The sequence below is a fragment of the Pleurodeles waltl genome, chromosome 7 (assembly GCF_031143425.1).
Source record: "Pleurodeles waltl isolate 20211129_DDA chromosome 7, aPleWal1.hap1.20221129, whole genome shotgun sequence".
In the NCBI taxonomy this organism is placed as follows: Eukaryota; Metazoa; Chordata; class Amphibia; order Caudata; family Salamandridae; genus Pleurodeles; species Pleurodeles waltl.
The window spans coordinates 872,354,223-872,372,251 of NC_090446.1; positions in this window are offsets into that span (position 1 = coordinate 872,354,223).

Below are 18,029 nucleotides of genomic sequence, written 5' to 3' on the forward strand. Positions count from 1 at the left end.
AAGAAACCACTAACTAATTATAAAATAAGTACAAAACTACAAACGCAAAAGCTCTAACTAAATACATGACAGTAATGCCAACCGTGAAAATGAACATATGAAAATATAAAATAGGCAGTTTACGCTCACGGTATTTCCCAAACATTTTCTTGGTGTGGTAACTCCTGAAACAGCCGCCCACACACAGTCCAGGCTTTGAAGGGCAATCGGGGCAGTACATCCGGTTCTCCCTCCGGATACCTCTTCAGGCACATACTCTACATTTCTTAGTGGGCAAGTCTTTTTTAGGAGTGGGAGGAATGTGATCTAGAAAGTGGCGATCTTTCAATCTAACCACATCCTCCACCACTGCTATTCTAGGAACTCTTGCCTGTTCCACCACAATAAGGCTCTCTATCACTGACTCCTGAAATTTAACAAATTTCATCCTTGACTCAGGTGAAAAATCCTTGAACACAATAAAAGCATTAAAAGTTGCCAAATGAAATAAATGTAGGGCCAACTTTTTATGACACCCGTAGGACTAACGAAGAGCAGTGTAAGGTTCCAACCTCTGATCTACTCTATCAACACCACCCATGTGCCTATTGTAGTCCAAAATGCACGCAGGTTTGCGCACTTCGGCAACATGAATCCCAAACAGTCACAGGGGAAGTAGTCTTATCATGGATGGTAGATAGCATGTACACATCCCTCCTGTCTGAAAATTTCAGAGCTAGCAGCTCATTATTCCGCAAGGCACTGCACTGTCCCCTGTCAAGATTTTTAAAAACAAGCTCCCTTGGATAGCCTTTCCGGTTAGAACGGATTGTGCCACAAGCAACAGTGTCCACTATAAACAACTCCTTGAACAACTGCACTCCAGTGTAGAAATTATCTACGTACAAATGGTGACATTTGTTAAAACAGTCGTCCACAAAGTTCCCACACAATTTTCTCGCTAACTCCAAAAGTGGGCAGACAACCAGGAGGGGGAATACTAGAATCCCTACCAATGTAGACCGGGAAATTATACACATATCCTGTACTACTTTCTGACAGCATATACAATTTAATTCCATACTTTGCCCTCTTACTAGGAATGTACTGCTTAAAAACTAAACGCCCCTTGAAAAGGACCAAAGACTCGTCCACACTTATCTCTTCGCCTGGAGCATAGACCTCTGAAAACCGATCTACAAAATGATCAAGGCCAGGCCTAATCTTAAAAAGGCGGTCACAATCAGGGTGATCTCGTGGCAAGGCTAAAGCATTGTCTACAAAATGCAGCATACAAAGAAGAAGCAAATAGCGATTACGAGTCATAGTTGCAGGAAATATAGTCGTTGCCATCAAGGGACTAGTAGACCAATAAGAAAACAGTAATGGCTTCCTTATCAACCCCATCAAAAAAGTCAAACCTAAAAACTTTTTCATCTCTTCCAGATATGTGGGAACCCACTGAGTAGCTCTAGACTGAGGCCTAAGTCTGGCAGCGTTGTCCCTCAAATATTGCTCCGCATACAAATTAGTCTGCTCCACAATCTCTTCCAAAAATACATCTTCCATAAACAAGTGAAAGAAATTGACAGGCAAAAAGTTTTCCGTATTGACTCTATACCCTGGGAGACCAGTAAATGCAGGTAACTGTGGCTGTTCCATGTTTGGGGCAATCCAGGTGTCAGGTCTTCTAATAGGAAACCCTTCAGCCCCAGGGTGCTGCACTCTTGGAACATCAATGTCCTCCTCTAAAACAGGACCTTCATCTGCACTGAGAGTGGCTTCCTCATCAGAAGAATCCTCTTGGACAGAAAACTCACTCCCAGAATCTCTCACTTCCTCCTCTGTCTCAGATGCAGAGTCAGTCTCATAATCATGGTCAGAAGATGACTCAAAAAGCATGCCAACAGCCTGCTGAGCGGTCACTCTGCGGCTAGCAATGATCCTTTCTAACAACAAATGGATTACTAACAACAACCAGCACTAAAATAAGTAATAAACAAAGTGTAGCTTTATCACAAAGAGTTATGTACTAAAAACTATACCACTCACTTGCCTGAAAAAGCTACTCACCAGCAACTACTCTGCACAGACACAGCAATCACCAATGATATCCCACTAAAAAGAAAAAAGCAAATTAGACATATGACAACACAAATATCGTTGTGCTCAAATCTAAGGACAATTTGAAACACAATCCTGCATTTAGTAGACCACCTACAAACATGTAATTCATGTATGTCAACAATACTACTTTGGAGTAGATTGCTTATACTTAACTAAAAGAGCTGAAACAGGATTTATTGTTGCCCCCAAGGGGAGCGACCCCTTGGGCAAGGGGTGGCTCCCCAAAATAAATGCCATTGTAAATCCCTAGTCCCTAGTGGGCATTCCTGTTTCACGATCGCGGGCCCTGCCCGCGATTGTGAAACAGGAATCCATTGAAAACAGGCACAGGGCGAAAGGAAAAACTCTTTCCTTCCCCCCAAAACCCCTAAAAAGAGAAGGACTTACCCAAAAGGTGTCCTTTATTTAGATGCGCTGGAAGCAAATGGCTTCCAGCGCGTCCTTGGCAGCTTCTGATGACGTCGGCACGCTTGACGTCATCAGATTGCTGAGGGGGGGGTTGGAGGTGGAAGGGGAAGCATTTCCCTTCCATCCCCGACTGGGGGGTGTGGGGCGGATGCAGGACGAGCTGGTCTTGTTCAAGGCACACGGGAACCGTGTGCCTGGAAGAGACCAGCTTGCCCCAGGCATCCGTGGGGTTAAAGAGATTCCGGCATATACGTTTATACATTTTTAAAATATTTAATTGCTCCATGTGCGAATTCATGACACGGTTCACACCCCGGCCCAGTCAAAAGATTACGTCACTCATTAGGAGTGGCCAGGATATGGGAAGTTATTTCCCCACACTAGGAGTTGCTATACCGGGAGGCCTATTAATCATGGAAGGCAAAGAAACTCAGTCCCATCGTAAACTGAATCTGGGGGAGGGGCACCAACAATTAGGGAATTGCAGAAGGAATTGTTACTTCCAGTTCTAGTTGCCCTGATTTGCACCAGACTTCATGTGAAAGTAAACAAATTTGCAGTTTTCCTACAAATCTCATAATTCCGATGGAGCCAATAACTGCTATGACCGAACCTCATTAGCAATAAGCGGCTACTTTTAACGAAGGCCACTCTAGCTTAGATTTCTACCAGTTCAAGCCAAGCACAATCTTGTCAGCCAGTATGGTGGCTGTATGTAAAAACAAGCATTTGCAATGCAATAGGTCTTGCATTTGCTTGAGTTAGAGCTATTGGCTCTGTAAATACATAACTGGACTTTCATTGCCCCATAAATTGGTCAACCCTGTCGCATAATTTGGTCATCTCTGCCACATCATTCCAGTGGCCCTGCATATAACTAAAGCACTTCCGTTTACTGAAGAGAACTGCCGTGATGAAGTTGAACATTTCTTTGATTGTTTTTAGTACCGTTTTCTTGTCATATAATTTTTATATAGGTGATGTGAGGGACTATTACTGACATTTTCAGAGAAATGTGTTTGTTTCATGCAGCATCCATAAAAAACGGTTCTTTAAGACCAAAACAGGACCTCACACATGAGAAAAGGGAGGGTGTCACAGATTATTTGCAGTAATATAAGTGAGCTGCTGCTATGTTACAAGTATTGAAAACACACATCACTATCCCTGAATATTAGTTTCAAGCACATTAAGAATTTGGAGGGGTGTGTCTGTGCATTGTCAGTGACCTGGCCAAAGTGAGCGAGAAAGAGCTGGAACTGGATCATGAATTCAAATCTGTTATTAACAGGGGCCCCAAAATATTTTTGGCCCAGAGCCCCCAAATTCCTTAAGATGCGCCAGGGGAGAACTAGGGCAAAAGTAAGATAATTGTGGTTGCACAAATAGGGAAGTGGAAAAGCGTTCGCTAAAGAGTTTACAACAGATGGGGAGCTGTACATGGGTCAAAACTGAGTCATGATGGCTGACATATCCTGGCTGCTGTTACTAAGAAGACGTTTAAAAAAGGGGGCTGGAAGGGGTGCAGTTTTTAATCAATGTGAAAAGCGCTAATCTGTGTAAACAGACTTTCATCCCATGCTTTCAGTGGCACTAACACACTATTATATGATAAGCAGGGCACAGGAGAGGGAGAGGACACTGGAAAGAGAGAGGAATGCAGATTTGTAGGTGTAGTAAGTAGGATAAAGCACATTACTTTGTGGAATGACCCACATTTCTTTTTTTAAGTCTTTCCAAACAGAGGGCGGGATGCATTTTTGCCTGAGTGTAATAAGTCCTGGTGAAATCCAACAGACACCGCACCATACCAACTGAAAGCACCTTTCCATGCCACAAAGGATGACAATGATTACAATACATTTTAAAGCAAATTCAAGCTCAGTATCTACGTGAATCCTTGGTTCAGGATGACTTATGGCTTAAAAACTTCTCCAAAATCCCTGCAGTTATTTTGCAGTTTTATAGTGTGTGAACTTGACCAGTAGGCATCAAAGCGCTTTACAGGAGCATCAAGTATATTACACAAGTGCAGATTCATTTTATGGGTGGGCATGTGAATATTAAGTGAATTGCCCAGAATCACGGGATGGTGAACCATCACTGATACTCGAACCTTGTTCCCCAATTACAAAGAAGCAGCTTTGGTGCTACGCTACACTTGAGACATCTGTTGACAAAGAGCTTTAATTACAGTGGGAACGCTTTGGATATCATTGTCCAAAAAAACAAGATTAAGTAAAGCATTTGAAATGTAATAAGGAAGAACATGGTTACGTTAATGCTTTTACACTTATGATTTGCTGGCAGAAAAAAACTGTAACATTTATCGTTCTAATGTGTACGAAGCAGGAAAAGGGTCCCCTTTTGTTGGAAGGCACCTGGTGCCACCTCCGAGTGTAACTGTCATTTGTGATCAGCTAGGCAACGCTGGCTGAGTTTGTCCACCCTATTGTTTGAAGCGCTTGCCAGGTGTTGGGTAATCAGAAAGATGCCATGAGCTTTCAGCCACTTCTGTAGACACAGAGCCTTCTATGGAGGACCCATAACTTCACCCTGCCTTGTTTGTTGCAATGCCACCTGGCAGTCAAGGTGACTGAAAGCATCTCTACCCGTTTTCCTCCTGATGATCAGAAGGAACACCTTCAGTGCCAAGCAGATCACCCAAAACTCCATCAAGTTGATATGCAGACGGGTCTCTGACAGAGACCAAAGTCTACCTCTCCCAGATGACCTCCCCAACCCAGGATCCATCACAACCATTAGTTCATGGTGGAGTAGGAAAGGCTTCTGTCTTTGGTTCAATTGCGGTTGAGCAGCCACCACTGCAGGTCTTTCGCGGGCCCCTCTGACATCTGAATTGGGATCCGAAAAGTTCCCTTGGTGCTGAGCCTACTGAGACTTAGGATTTCACTGCAGAATTTGCATGTGCCACCTGGAGTGGTCCACAAAAAGGATGCAGGAAGCCAAGAAATCTCAGTACCACTCTCACTGAGAACCAGTTCAAAAGTTGAAACATCAGAATCATAGATGAAACTCCTGAATTCGTTGGGCGGAGGGAAAGCTCTGGAGAGCACAGTACCCAGGATGGCTCAGAAGTAGGAGAACTATTGTGCAGGAGTCAGGTACGACTTTGGCACATTTTTGGAAAAACTCAAAAATGCCAAGAAGTCGACCATCGCCTGGAGATAGTCTACTACTGTTTAAGGAGAACCTCCTTTTAGCAACCAGATACCAAGGTATGGGAAGACTAGTATTACCAACCTCTGCTAATTGGCTGCGACTACCCCCATCACCTTTGTGAGCACCTGAAGTTCAATGGTAATTCCATAAGGGAGCACTAGAAATGGAAAGTGCTCCTGGCCTACCTGAAACTGCAGGAAGTGCCTGTGAGACTGCAGGACAGGAATGTAGAAATAGGTGTCCTGCAAATCCAGCGACACCATCCAATGTGCTCAATCCAGCCCTGACAGAACTTGGGCCAAGGTGAGCATTTTGAACTTGCCCTTCAACAGGAAAAAAATTCAGAGAGCGAAGTTCTAGGTGAAGGACTCCACCCCTTTTTTGGCACCAGAAAATAAATAACGACTAATACCGGAGACACGCTCACCACAAATCGGGGACTCGAAGTCCCAGTAGGCCCCAGGCCGGGTGGTGGCACCAGCATCACGAGGAGACACAGGTGAGCATGCTCACAAGGGCATTGGGTCTCCCGCAGCGCGGGACACACACAGGCTGTGCCTGGGCAAAACCTGGGCCAAGGGCGAGCCCGTTCGTGCCCATCGGTGGCCGTGAGCGGTCGGGCTGGGCCACCCCTCTTGGTTTTAAATTAGGGTCTGAACGTTTGTCATTTTGATTGTATTAATTGTTTTTGAAGACATTGCCACCTTCAACACAGACCATAAGATGGGGAAGCCTAAGGCCCTAGGGTCCCTAGACTTCGAGAACAAGCAAGTTGAACTCAACCTGTCACAGCACTCAAATTAGCTTATCTCCCTGTGCAAGACCATTTTCAAGCTGAAACTGTATAGAAGTGTCCATCTTTGTTTTCTCTGATTTTGTGAGGCATGAAGTGACATAGCGAGCAACAGCAATGGAATTGTCTGCAACAAACTGTATGCCCATATTTGCATTCCATATATTCAGAATGATAGGAATATGATCATTAAAATATTTGGAGGTCTCTGATGTTTTCAGATTATACATATTTTTTGGTGATTTTCGTGTCAGTGTACGCCTGACTGCAGATGAAAAGCTATTCACTCTTGCTTTGGAAATGATAGGCCTTGGAAAAAAAAAAAAAAACACCTTGTATAAAACTTTCCTTTACATCTGTATCTTCATCATCAATACCTGCCTACATCTATGTGTTTGGAGGCATAGAACTTGCTGTCATAGGGTTCTGTTACTGTTCTCATCTGGGACGGTACATGTGATATACTTTTCTATGAAAGACAGTACACACTCATCAATATCAGTTCCAAATTTTGGTGCATTGATAAGAGCAAGTCTATATGAGGAGCACCTCTTGCCTGGTATTCTTTTCGCCCCCAAAAATCTGTGACTTCTTGAAGAAGGAGGATTTGTTTTAGCCAGCATCGCTTGAAACTTGTGAATAAAATACCTACATATGTGAGCTGGATCCAAAGAGCAAAGTACTCCTGCAGTCTTGAAATTGATATTGTTAAAATTACAGTTTGCTTGTCTTAGAAATTCTAGTAAATCATCCCATGCATACTCTGCACAAATAAGTGTCATAAACCAAGTAGGTGGACCTAAGTTGTAGAGCATACATTTGAGTTCTCCATGTCATTTGAAACAGGTCAATAGTATTCTTAGCAGTTCGCTACATATGTGAATGAGTGTATCAGCAACAGGTTCTGTACCACAGGTCGCAGAGCTGCTGTTTGAATATGTGCATGAATGCATGAGTGTTTCTTTCATTGTCTGACTGTGTATCTGAGTGCTTCTATCCTTTTATAACTAGGTACATGAGGTGCAGTATAAGAGGGACCCAGTGCAGATCTAAGTTAGTGAAAGTTTCAAGGGCATGTCTCACCTTTTAATCACATAGCACCATGGTTCATGAACTACCTACAACCTAGGTGAGTGGTGATATTTCTGTAGTAAGGTCAGCTCAAGACTTGTCAAGCAGGTTTTCTACTGCCCAGTCAAGCTGACATTTAGAACTACACACTAGGGGTCAGCAGTAGTAGGCCAGGCCCATGGTTAAAGGACTAATTTTGTGAATGAGAGACTAGCTTCTCTCAGCAGTTGCCTACATACGTCACTGAGTGTACCAGTTAGGAATTTGTTCTGATAGTGCACTATACTGAGCTGCTGTTTCCATGTGTGCATCAAAGTATGTGTCTCTTTCAGTGTCTGAGTGCATGTCTCAGTGCTTTTATCCTCTCCTAAGTAGGTATCTGACGTGCAGTATGACTGGGAGACTGCATATATACCTGGGCATAGTGGTCTAACAGTGCAGATCTAAATCAGTGAAAGTCTCTACCTACTGCTGAGGTGAGTGGGGACATTTCTGCAGTAAGAGGTCAGTTCCAGACTTGTCAAGCAGGTTTTCTACTGCCATGCCGATCTGACATTTAAAGCTACACACTCAAGGTCAGCAGTAGTAGGCCCGACCCATGTTTAATGGAGTACTTTTTTGGAGTGGAGACTAGCTTCTCTCAATAGTTGCCTAGAAATATGAGTGAGTGTGTCAGTTAGCAACTGGCTCTGATACTTTAGTATGCACAGTTGCTCTTTGTATGTGAGCATCAATGTACGAGTGGCTCTTTCAGTGCGACTGCCTGCCTGAGGGCTTCTAACCTCTTATAAATAGGTAGTGAGTGTATGTTTCAAGAAGTATTTTTGAAACTATAAGCATGCACAGCTCCTGTTTAGATGTGTTCATTAATGTATGAGTGGGTCCTACATTGTTTCAATACTTTTTCTGAGTGCTTCTTGCAGTATGATTGGGATTCTGCATAAAAAAACTGGGTATGGGGGTCTGTCAATGCATATGTAACTCAATCAAAGTGTTAAAGACATACGTAACCTTTTAACTACACTCCACCATGGCTGATGAGCTTCCTACACCCTACCTGAGGGGTTACATTTCTGCAATAAGAGGTCACCTGAACACATCTCAAGTGGGGTTTCTCCTGTGAACCACTGGTGATGTGTGAAACTAAGCTCTCAGGCCCAGCAATAGTAGGCCCAGACCATGTTTAAGGGTGTACTTTTCTGCATAGGAGACTAGCTTCTCTCAGCAGCAACATACAAATGGGAGTGAATGCATCAGTTAGCAACTTGTTATGATACAGCAGTTTGCACAGCTGCTGTTCAGATGTCTGCATCAATCTATGAGTAGCTGTTTGAGTGTCTGACTGTCACTCTGAGTGATTCTATTCTCTTAGTAGTAGGAACTGGGTTACACTATGAATGGGACTCTGCATATATAACTGTAAACAGGGATTTGCCAATGCACATCTAACTCAGTGAATCTTTCAAAGACATGTGCAACCTTTTAATTAGATACCTCCATGGCTGAAGGCCTACTTAAAGTTTAAGTGCTGGGTGACATTTCTCTAGTACAACGTCATTTGAAGAGTTGTGAAGCAGGTTTTCTAATGGCAACTCAAGGTGATGTTTAAAATTACACTGTAAAGCTCACAAGCAGTAGACCTAACCCATGTTTAAAGGACTACTTTTGTAGATGAGACTAGCTGCTCTGAGAAGTTGCCTACATATGTGAATGAGTGTATTAGTTAGCAACTGGTTCTGATACTGCAGGATGCAGAGCTGCTGGTTAAATGTGTTCATGCAGGTTTTCTGATGGCCAGTGAAGCTTACTCTTAAAACTACACACTCAGAGTCAGCAGTAGGAGGCCTGACCCATGTTTAAAGGACTACTTTCGTAGATGAAAGGCTAGGGTTTCTCAGCAGTTGCCTAAACATATGCATGGCTATATCAGTTAGTAACTGGTTGTCATACTGCAGAAGAAAATGAGTTACTTACCTGTAACTGTGGTTCTCCAGTATTGGTATCTTTCATAGATTCACATGCTTGAATCATTCCCCGTCGTCGAAGTGGGAGTCCCACGGTACATAGAAAGCAATAAATAGGGATTTTTTAAAATTATTTTTTTCATTGAAGTCAATAGGAAAAAACACATTCAATTGTAGAACTATCAGCCTCTTTAGAAAGAGCCCAAAATTCAGCCAATCAGGCGTGACCACCCCTTTGGAACCCTCAGCACAGAGGCTCAGTCTCTCAGATTTCTCCGCACTAGAGATTACAGGAAAAAACCAAAGGAGGTGAGCCTCTCTGGGGAGGAGGGTGGGTCGCATGTGAATCTATGAAAGATACCAATACTGGAGAACCACAGTTACAGGTAAGTAACTCATTTTCTTCTCCGGTATTGGGGTATCTTTCATAGATTCACATGCTTGAATCAGAATAGCCAGCAGTAAGAACAAAAGCTTGATTCCTGTAACACCAATAGTATGCCTATGTATAATGCATGCTATCTGAATCTATATAGGCAATTAACATTTGCAAATTAAGTGCTAACCCTATTAGCTATATAAACTATCTATATATATATATATATATATATATATATATATATAAAATACATATACCTATACCCACACACATGAAACTATATACTTTAAATTATTCTTCAAACAATACACAGAGGACGGAGGGTAAGAGGTTATTGGCTCACCTTATGCAAATAAATTACGCAATACCGCTTGTCCTACCGCAGCATCCACCTTGTCAGTAGCCTCTAGGCAGTAATGCTGGGTGAAAGTGTGAGCACGTGTCCATGTTGCCACCCTGCAGATCTGGTTCAGAGGGACTCCAGCGAACAGAGCTGTTGAAGTGGATACCGCTCTAGTGGAATGCGCTCTGACACTGGATGATAATGGTTTCCCTGCCAACTGATGGCACAACTGTATGGCAGAAGAGATCCAGCGCGCTATACTCTGTTTAGTAACGGCTTTACCCTTATTGATCTTTCCATAGCTGATAAATAATTGTTCAGATTTACGGAAGCCGCTTGTCGTTTGAATATAAAATTTTAAACAGCGTTTAATGTCTAAAGAGTGTAGAGCTCGTTCCGCTGCCGTTTGTGGATTTGGAAAAAATGTTCTGAGAACCACCGGTTCATTTAGGTGAAAAGATGATGGAACTTTAGGTATAAACTTTGGATTAGGTCTCAAAATGACCACCTCTGGCTTGAATTGGAGGAAAGGTGGAGAAATTGTGAAGGCTTGGATATCGCTGACTCTCTTTGCCGACGTCAAGGCCAGAAGAAGGGCTGTTTTAAAAGAGATGAACTTGAGATCCACTCTATGAATGGGTTCGAACGGATGTTTCATTAATTGGGAGAGCACAATGTTCAAATGCCATTGCGGTGCAGGACGATGAATTGGTGGAAACATCCTAAATAAACCTTTAAGAAATTGTTTTATTATTCTGGACGACCATAGTGAAGGTGACTGAGACGTCCGTCGGAAACGGGATATGGCAGCCAGATGCACCCTAATAGATGAATGTGAAAGACCGGATTTAGCCAAATGCAATAAATATGGCAAAATTTGTTCAGGAGATGACCTTAGAGGATGAACGTTGGAAGTTGAGCACCATAAGCAAAACCTCTTCCACTTGAACTTGTATGTTCGGTTTGTATTCTGAGCTCTGGCACAGGCAAGCCTGCAATCCGGAGGGATATCTAATCCATCTAATTCATAGAATTCAGGAGCCAGGCTGATAAACGAAGAGATGTCGGGTTGGGATGACGAACCTGACCCTGGCTCATTGTTAACAAATCCGGTATTGCCTTCAGCCGAATGTGAGGTTGTTCCGAAAGTAATAGAAGTTCTGTGAACCAGAACTGGCGTGGCCATCTGGGAGCGATTAGTAGAATCCTGCATTGTTCCCTCTTCATCTTTTGCAGAAGTCTCGGGATGAGTGGAAGCGGGGGAAGAGCGTATGCATAAATCCCTGACCATCTGATCAAAAACGCATTCCCCTTTGATCCCTTCTGCGGTCGCCAGCTTGCGAAGTGTTGGCATTTCTTGTTGTCTCTGGTCGCGAACAGATCTAGACTGGGTTTGCCCCAACGACGAAAGAGACTGTCGAGAACTGACTGATTGAGTTCCCACTCGTGGCAGCTGGTTCGAGTCCTGCTTAGGGCATCTGCCCAGGTGTTGGTGATCCCTGGGAGATGTTCTGCTCTGATGGAGATTCGATGCTGAATTACCCAATGCCACAGTTTCTGCGCCTCCAGAGATAATGCCCGAGATCTTGTGCCTCCCTGCTTGTTGATGTAATGCATGACCGTGGTATTGTCTGTTCTTATCAAAACTGAAGAATCTCTGATGTTTGTGAGGAAGGATTTGAGTGCCAAGGCAACCGCTCTTAACTCCAATACATTTATGTGGAGAGTTGATTCTTGAGTGGACCATTTTCCCCTCACGGAAAGATCCTGCAAATGAGTACCCCATCCCTCTAGGGATGCATCTGTTGTTACTACGTGCATGGTCCTGTCCTTCAGAAATGACAGACCGTCTGAGACGAGGGGAGTTTCCTTCCACCACCTGAAAGCCTGCTTTGCTGAAGGGGTTATTCGAATTACATCGTCGAAAGAGCCTTCTATCGGTTTCCATTGATTGTCTAATTGTTGTTGAAGAGTCCTAATGTGCAGACGACAGTTCTTTATCAATGGAATGCAAGACGATAGCATCCCCAGAAAAGACTTGTAAGTCCGCACTGAAGCGGACTTTCTTTTGCTGTGACGTGTTGCTAAGTCTCGAAGTTTCTTTCGAAGCAAAGGCTTTCGCTTGCACAGTGTCCAAGATGGCTCCTAGAAACGTGATGTTCTGGGTGGGCTCTAGGTGAGACTTGGGGTAATTGACTGTCAAGCCCAAAGCTCCGAAAAGGGAGAGACATGCCTCCGTGTCTCTGGCAGCCTTCGATGTTGTACGTGCCTTTATTAGCCAGTCGTCTAAGTACGGGAACACCTGTACCCCTAATTGTCTGAGGTGGGCCGCCACTGGCGCCAAAACCTTGGTGAACACTCTTGGGGCCGACCTGAGGCCAAAAGGCAACACTCTGAACTGGTAATGAATGCCTGCAACCCTGAACCGCAAGAATTTCCGATGATTGGGGTGAATGGGAATGTGGAAATATGCGTCCTGAAGATCCAACGATGTCATAAAATCCCCTCGGTTGAGCAAGCGCAGGACGTCTTGAAGAGAGATCATGCGAAAAGATTGTTTCTTGAGGTATTTGTTGAGCGAACGAAGATCTAGAATAGGCCTCCAGTCCCCGGTCTTCATCCGGATAAGGAAAAAACGGGAGTAAAAACCTGTTCCCCTCTGGCTCCTTGGTACGATCTCTATTGCTCCCTTCCTCATTAAAATAGCAATCTGTTCCATAAGCTCGTTCAGATGGGCTGGCGGGGGACCTCTTGGTGGTACTTGAGGGGGAGGTTGGTTGAATTCTAGTGTATGCCCCCGGTTGATAATATCCAATACCCATTTGTCTGTAGTTATTCTGGACCACTGGTGTAGAAATTTAGAAATTCTGCCCCCTATAAGAGTGTTGATATAGGGGCTGGGTGCAGACACTTGATGAGGGTTACTGCTTTCTTGCTGTTTCTTTGGCCCTGAAAGCCGACTTTCCTCTCGTTTGTTGCCTGAAGCGAGCGGATGACTGCTGACGAAAGGAATGCGGTTGTTGCTGGCCGAAGGTTGAACGAAATTGACCTTGGTAAGAGGAGTAATGACGATATTGTTGAGAGCCTCCTCTATATGAAAAGGTTCCTCTCCCTCTCGCGCCCCGAAAGGGTTGTCTTTTGTACTGTAGCGTTGCCAGTGATCTGGCTGTCTCAGTGTCTGCCTTAATAGACTGCAATGCATCATCGACATGCTTGCCAAACAAAAGCTCGCCATCATACGGCATGTCCAGAATCTTCAATTGAACTTCAGGCCTAAAAGAGGTAGCCTTAAGCCACCCCTGGCGTCTGAGTACGGCCGCCCCGGCCAACTGTCGAAATCCTGTAGAGGAAACATCAATGGCAGAGTCTATGATTTCCGCCGAAATCTTTTCTCCTTCTTGCAGAATTCTACCTGCTTCTACTCTACTGCCCTCAGGTAACATATCTATGAATTGTGACATGTCAGACCACATCTGGCGATCGTATCTCCCCAGTATTGCTAGAGAGTTAGCTGCTCTCACAGTGGTGGCAGCCATAGTTGAAAAGTTCTTGCCTATGGAGTCCAAACGACGTCCTTCCTTGTCTGGGGGGGCAGTCAGAGATGCCGATGGATTCCTGGACCTCCTCTGAGCTGCCTGCGAAATAACCGAATCCGGTTTAGGAAGGCTGATCAAACATGCTGGGGAGTTGTCTGGCGCCTTATACTTTTTCTCTAGTCTTGGTAAGACTGCGGGAATGGAGGATGGAGTCTGCATGACCTTTAGGCCCTCCTCCCAAATGAAATCAACAATGGGTATGGCCCTTACCGACTTCCTAGTGTCTTCTTTAAAGTCATAAAGAAGCAGTCCGACTGTTTCGAAGTAATTGGCAGCTGGAATCTTTTCGCAGCTCTTTCCATGACACTATGGAATCCCCCAATGTCCTGCGGTGGAGAGTCCACTGGTGGTGGTGTAGACGGAGATGGTGCTGTGGTAGGGTCCGGAAATTCTGAAGGTCTAGCCGGAGTGGACACTGGCGTCTGTGGAGGTTGTACCGGTGTAGAAGAACCAGCTGGAGGAAATCTCGAATAATAATCCTGCATCATCTGTTGAAGGTTGTTTATCAACGAGACCGGCATCTGGACTGTCTGCTCTTGTTGTTGTAGACGACCTTGATCCTGCTGGTCCGAATAAGGCTGAAGATCCTCCTCTTCATCCTCCTCTTGGCACTTAATGCGTAGTTCAGATGGACTACGTGCCACAGGAAAAAAGCCGCCATCAGAATAAACATCACCGTCATCATCTTCATCAGCAAATAGATGCTGCGGAGGAATTGGTGCAACCTTACTGGGCGATGTATGTGATGGAAGCAATAAAGAAGACTTGCTCTTTACAGATAAAATTCTCTGCTGTAGGTAAGATGTTCCAAAGTGAGGATAATGAGTCGTCGACGGAGCTGCCGTCGACGGAGCACTCGTCGATGGTGTTCTCGTCGACGGTGTAGGCATCGACGGAGCCGTCGTCGGTGTAGTCGCTATCGGTGCTGCCAGTGTCGACGAAGGTGTCGTCGACGAAGTCAATATTGCTACGGCATCCGTCGACGGGGTTGTCGTCGACAGGTGCGTCGTCGGTACTTTCGTCGGTGAAACCGACGGTGATCTTCTGAATTTTCTCGCCGATGAATGCGTCGACGGCAAAGATTTCAGCTTCTTACCCGTCGACGGCTTCTTTGTGATCTTCAAGGTGTGCGACGACGACGGACCATACTTCAGACTCACCGACGTTATCGTCGTAGATGATAGCGGAGACGAAGTTACTATCATCGGTGATGGAGGAGCCGTAAACGTGGCCGTCACTGTAGTCGTCGTCGAAGGAAGGCCTGTCGTCGACGGAGCGCTCGTCGACGGTGTAGATTTTCTGGACGTCGACGGAGGCAGTGAGCTTGAAGGCCTTTTAAGCTTCTTTGATGAAGAAGCAGGTGTGGATGGCTCTGAGTGAACTTTGCCACATGCTACCTTGGATGTTGAAGGTAGATTCCCTGGCTTGTCCTTAAATGCATGCAGCTTCTTAGCTGACTTACTGCTCGTAGGGGATAGGCTCTCCACAGACCTCTTCCTTTTCTTTGAGGACACTGAAGTGTCACTCTCCTCCTCAGAAAGAGCTTCCCTTGCCTTTCTTTTCTGGAGCCAAAGTAGGAGCCTGGCTTCTCTGTCCCTCAGAGTCTTGTTGGGAAAGGTCCTGCAGATCTTACAGTCCTTGACCTTATGCTCTGGATGTAAGCAGTAGATACATTCCTTGTGAGGATCCTCACAGTGAAGTCTCAATTTTCCACAGGTCCCACAAGGCCTAAACAGACCTTTTCTTGTTGTAGACATGATGGAAAACTTCTGTAGAAAAAGTCAAGTGAAAATTTCCAAGAATTTCTCTTGAAGAGATAGAAAACTGAGCAGAGCTCAGGGAGACTCCCTTACACACGACGTGCGGTAGAAAATCTGAGAGACTGAGCCTCTGTGCTGAGGGTTCTAAAGGGGTGGTCACGCCTGATTGGCTGAATTTTGGGCTCTTTCTAAAGAGGCTGATAGTTCTACAATTGAATGTGTTTTTTCCTATTGACTTCAATGAAAAAAAAAATATATATATATATTTTTCCCTATTTATTGCTTTCTATGTACCGTGGGACCCCCACTTCGACGACGGGGAATGATTCAAGCATGTGAATCTATGAAAGATACCCCAATACTGGAGAATTTAAAGCTGCTGTTTTGATAGGTGCATGAATGTAAGAATGTCTCTTTCTCTATCTGACTACGTGAGTAAGTGATTTTATCCTCTTATAAATAGGTACATAAAGGTACAGTATTCCTGGTGCTCTGCATATATAACTGGGCATAATGATCTGCCAGTGCAGATCTAAGTCAGTGAAATTCTCAAGATCATGGCTCACCTTCTAATCACATAGCACCATGGTTTATGGCTTACCTATAGCCTATCTGAGTACTGACTTTTGTGTATTAATACATCAGTTTAAGACTTGTCAAACATTTTTTAGTGACAAGCAGTCCTCACAAATAAAAAGGACGCACTCAGTGTAATCAGAAGTAAGGCTGACCCACTTTCAAAGCAATAATTTAATTACAGGACAGGAGGCTCCCATTATGCATAAATCCTTTTAATGCCACTCCAATGCAGCACTTGAAAGTACATTACATCACACAAAACAATCCAGAATGGCACTGTAGTAACACATAAAAGGTCCATGCATGGAACAATCATTCTCTTTTGAATGCTGCTCCTCAACCAAACAAGTAGCACTTTATATTTCTCTACATTATTATAACGTTGAGACTTTCTTTCGGTACTTTAGCTTACTTTTTTAACTTGCTTTGACTGTTCCTTTTATCTCCAGTTTACGGAGATGAATGCAGCAGCCCCTGTGCACTTTTATTTATTTCAACAACAAAGTTGGGACCCACCTTCAGCTTCCCGCCAGTGAATCAGGATATTCTTTTACGGTGTATTGGTAAACCTTTTCCTCTATGCGGCACTGTTAGGTACAGCCTCGGGCCGTCAGCGGCTTCTGTTGTGGCCCCCGGCTACCCCAGGATCATATCGCAGGAGTCCTGAAGCGAGCACTGCTCAAAGACATCCCGCAAGCTGCAATTGGATCACACAGCCGTCAAATTTTTACACGGGCAGTTGCCCTGCCCAAACGCTTCTTCTACAGCAGGCAGTTTCCCCACCCAAATGCAGCTAATCTTCTTGTTCTGTCCCTGACAGGCAGTGCACTCTACAAGCCCAGTTCTCTTCGGTTTTTGCGAGAGTAGCTGACACTTTGCTATGGGTTTAATTTCCTTTTTTCTCTATACACATACGCTAGTTTAAACTGCAACCATCACACCTGATGGTTGCAATAATTCTCTAACATACCTACTCCATCACTAAAGAGAATGTAGTACATAGCTGACAACCTTTACATATCAATGCATGATATAGTGTCAAAGTCCACTCTTTTTTATATGAATTCTGGGATTTGTAGTATTCATTTATAAAGAATTAAAGAATCTAGAAATGCCAACAGTTAAATCAAAATATTTTGTACATACCTACATGACACATATCTATGTGCAATAAGCAGAGCCACACATCAGTGAAAACTGTTGCACTCAATTATTTCTACTAAAAATAATGGCACTTCTTGTACAGATGTACGATGGAAAAAAAGATTCTACAACTGGCAACTTTTATAAAGATATTGTTCTGTACATATGCATATCACACTCACAGATGACTGTATTTCAAATAAAATGTTGTAAACCCGAGATCTACATTTGCATTTTATATTGCCTTTTTTCTAATTTAATATATTTTAAATACCTGTGAATTGAGTTTGTTGGTCCAAATATTTGCTTTTCTGCTCTTTCTAGATAGTTTCAAATGTATTAGAAAATATTAGAACTCAGTATAAGAATGGCATGCCACTCTCACATCAAGCAACCATTAATGGCAACCTTTTCAACTTTGCAGTGTCTCGTATGGCAAATCTTAGCAAATCAAAAGATGCCTTACATGTTTGTTTCTTTACTGCAGTTTTTGATGGCTATTGCTCCTGAACCCTTACTTCACTTCTCTAAGTAACTTAAAATGGTGAGCTATCTGTCACTATTCATGAATTCTTAGCGATCCTCAGCAAGGAGCCCCGTGTAACTTTGTGACAAATTAGCGAATATTTATGGGGATCCAAAAACATAGTAAACTTCTTTTTTTTTTTTTTTTTACTTTACAGTTATACTACACTTCAAACACA